Raw genomic sequence first — 4,240 nt, forward strand, 5'->3', positions numbered from 1 at the left:
TGATCCATTTGTATATACAAAAAACAAAAACACTATAAGCCATATGTAGGAATAAATGTTGAAAGGCAAACTATTTTACCATTTTAATAGGGCTAATTGTATTATTAAGTTATAATGGCACATGCTAACACTTGATTAGATCAGCAATAAGTTAATTACTGAGTTTATGATACTATATCAATCAAGAAAAGGACCAGAATGGAATTAGAGAAAGAGAACAAAACTGATAAGAAGTAGGTGGGTTGAAAGTTATTACAACTTAAAATAAAAGATAATCCAATGAAGAGAATAATAACAGTAAAAGTAAATTTAACCGTTAATGTTTACCTAGAGCCTACAAAGTTCTACAAGGAAAACAAAAATAGATTGCATAGTGGCTAAAATGACTTTAAACATCTTTCAAAGAGTTTGCATCCTGGAAATAAGTAAGAATTACCATGAAGAAGGCAATGCTAATGCAGGAAAGTTCAGACACGTTTATTCTGTTTTATCTTAAAGGGCCATTGAAACCCCCACTGAGCAGGTGCTCACTTCTCCATGACAGTAGCTGGTCAAAAGATGCTCCTCTGAGAATGTTCTTTAAAATGAACACTATGTTAATCAAAATTTAAAGATAATATATTGATATGATGGTTAGGACTATAATGAAAAGTCATCCGAGGATGAGGAAGGAGTATGCAAACAAGATTATGAGAATCCGAGAGATTGGAGACAGAAGAGACACATTTCAGGCAGGGTTGCATCCACCTCTCCCATCTGCCAAGAGTTCCCCCATTCGCGTTTATTTCTAAGAAGCTCATATAGAATGAAAACTAAAAATATCAAAGACATTTAGAAGGCATTTGGATTGAATTGACTTTCGTAGTATCTTTTCATATCATGTGAGAGCACTTTATTATTTATAATTAGATACATTTAATCATGTCTTTAAAAGTAAAATTTTAAACATCAATAAGATTGATACTCAAATGATATACATTTAACATACAGTCTTCGGAGTCTATTCTCAAGTTAATAGTCCAAAATATTTTATCCAGTTCTTTTGTTTTCTAACTATAATCATCGACTGTGATCAAAGAAAAGATTAAAACAAAACAAAAAAAAGTGTGTTTATATGAATATCAGGATTGTATGATAATACATTTAACTATTTATACATTTCAGATATTTATCATTACAGTGTTTTCACAAGTGTTTCTAATTAAAATGTTCTGATTAAAAGTTGGGAAAGGAAAATGTTCTGATCTAATTTTAATAACTTTGGTTGGATATTAATTATCTCTATACATGAATTCAACCATTACATCTCTCCATTAGCTAGTTGAACATTTCAGAAGACCTAGTATCTTAAGAAATTATCGTGGGAGGAACACAGTTTCTCAAAGAAGTGATATTTATCAGAATTTTTCTGAATAACACATTGGAGTGGCATTTATTTTATGATTATGATTATAGATATCAGAGGAAACGATGTAGAAGCAAGACTGTGTGATGTCTGAAAGTGTTTTATGTGCTCATTCCTATACCTAGCGAAAATCCGAACCACACGCATAGTCAGGGGGTTCAGAGCAAGCTACCTCAGAACGAGTTAGTCACAGGCTCAAGACATACTTCTGTCCCTTCTCTTAAACTATCTAGAAGAATTTGAATTAGGGGGCCTTACCAATAAGAGATTATCATTGATATTTTCTTTTGCCTTATCTATAAGACAGAATACACTCTATTTACTAAATGTCTATTCTTGTCATCTTGCAATGACCCTTTGAAGCCCCTAAGGTGCATCACCTCATTCCTAACTCAGGATGTCATATATACCTCCATACCCCTTTCTATCTCTGAACTTCTCATGCACGTGGGTCTCTGACTCTCTTATGTACGTAGAATTCTCTCTCATACATATGTATGTAGTAAATTTGGTTACTTTTTAAAAAAAATCTGTCTCATGTTTATTTGACTATTATACCAGCCAGAAGAACCTTGAGGGTAGAAGAAAGTTCATTCTTCCCCCACAGTAGTCTGGCTTCAACCTCTTATGCTAACATCTCCTGATGTTAGAATCTGGCTACACCTCTGTGAACACCAAGTATTACATACTGCTTGCAGACAGACTCCCACCAGGAGTCATGTTAGGGCTAGAGTACATGTGAATTTGAATGTCACAGAGTCTACCATTCCCTATATATTTTACACGCTTTTATTTATTTATATTACCTTCTGACTTCATTTGAAATATTAAACTCTTTAGGATATAACACCTTTTAAAAATTGAGTTAGAACCTTTTAGTGAAACAGTATTTTCTCCTAAAATAAATACAACTTGAATATTTAATAGCTTCAGGTTTATATGCTTTTTCTTTTCCAAAATAGGGAGTTATTTTTCTATTTATAAAAGTAAATTTAGACCTTTGGTTCAAGGTGGTAGGCTGAGCACATGCATTATTTACCAACCATACCATAATCTTGTTGAAATAGAACTGAAAAATAACATAAAGAAATAAATTATAAGAGCACTTAAAGCAGCAGAAGGAAAAAAGAAGATTAGAAGACCAGAGATTTTGAAGGCTTTTTAGAAAAGATAAATTTTATTATGAAATAAATTGGAGGCAAAGAGCTGAAACGTAGAACACATATTGTAGATGGCTATAAAATATGTATTAGATATTCTTCCTGGTTGGGCCTTGGAAAATGTCTAAGCTTGTAGTTACCAAAAAACAGTGAGCAAACTTGAGATATGAGGAAGTTAACAGATTAATCTATTAAAGAACATCCTGAGGGAACTATGCCAGTTAGTTCCTGTCATCTCTCTAACATCCAAAAACAAGTTGACAACTCTCTTAAGTATCTCCATATCTCTGAAGAAACTGAAGAATCTGCATAGGGCCTCAATGAAAGATGATTCCTTTATTTCAGAAGCCCTAACCCTCACAAAATCAATACCTATAACGATATCTAGCACACTTTATTTAACTAGTCTCTTTTAATTGGATATCCACACTGTTTTGAATTATTTCATATTGAATACAATTCTTCCAAGATCACTGTATATACTTGTATATGTTCTTGAGATTAAATTGACAATTATTTTAACAGGTTTATAGAATCTCATTAAAACTGGAAATGAATTCTGTCCAGGTTAATTTGAAGATTATTAACATATTTACAAATGGAGGTTTTAGAAGTGACTATGATTCATCTATTGATTGGTAAGAGCTCCAGCCCCCAAAATTAAAGTGTGTTGATGACAATGGGGGAAGAAATACCAGTAGTAACTGTATATGCTATTACACCAATTGTTTGAGGGAGAACAGAACAAAGCCATATCGGTAGAAGAAAATGATGTCCAAGTAGACAGAACTCCAACTCTGAGTGCCTGTTAAAAAATTAGAATTATGAGTTGCATACATTTTTCTCTCTAAGAATATAAGTTTCCCACCCCTATGGTGGAGAGGAGACAGAAACATGAGCAGTAAAACCTGACTTTTATTTAACAAATACTAGGTGAGAAACAATTTTGTCTTTAATAAAAGTGAATAAAGAAAAAAATCATGAAACCAATAAAATTTGTTTTTAAATTAAAAAAAGCTTCAGAAAAAAAAGGAAAGAAAAAGAACCTAAAAAAAAATTATAAAAAAGAATTGTCATCTAAACCCTATTGAGTCCAGGATCCAAGGCAATGGCAGAAAACTGCTAACAGCCTATAAGTCATGGCTTCTCTGAGAAGTCAACAAGAGAGAATGAAATATTGACGGAATGAGAAGAAAATTAGATAAGTAAATTAATTGTAAAAAAAATAAAAACAATCTACAACCATGCTACTCTGAACAAGCCCGATCCCGTCTGACCTCAGAAACTAAGCAGGGTCAGGCCTGGTTAGTACTTGGTTGGGAGACCACCTAGGAAGACCAGGTGCTCTAGGCATAAAAACTAACAAAAAAAAAATAAAAAATAAAAACTGAGTTAGAGGCTATAAGGTTCAGAGGATATGAAGACCCATATTAAAAATTTAATAAATATAAGTTGAATTATTCAGTAAAATGATAAATCTGTGAGTTGTAAATGTGCTTTCTTGAAATAAGAAAACAAGTAGATCAAAAAATGGAAGAAAAGCTAATAGAGGAGACCAGAGAATGGAAATTTTACTTAGATGATGATAAATTTCATTAAGAATAGACTAAAACAAATGACACAGAAGAAACATGCAGACATTTTTTTTTAAAGAGATGTTTCCCAAAGAAAAGAG

The 4,240-nt window shown here is 32.3% G+C and overlaps 1 pseudogene; it reads left to right on the top strand.

Annotated features, from left to right (window-relative positions):
• The first annotated feature begins 3,799 nt into the window (after positions 1 to 3,799).
• Positions 3,800 to 3,918, top strand: LOC118610410 (annotated as a pseudogene).
• The last annotated feature ends 322 nt before the right edge of the window (positions 3,919 to 4,240 follow it).

This window comes from Rousettus aegyptiacus, unplaced genomic scaffold (assembly GCF_014176215.1).
Source record: "Rousettus aegyptiacus isolate mRouAeg1 unplaced genomic scaffold, mRouAeg1.p scaffold_m13_p_12, whole genome shotgun sequence".
In the NCBI taxonomy this organism is placed as follows: domain Eukaryota; kingdom Metazoa; phylum Chordata; class Mammalia; order Chiroptera; family Pteropodidae; genus Rousettus; species Rousettus aegyptiacus.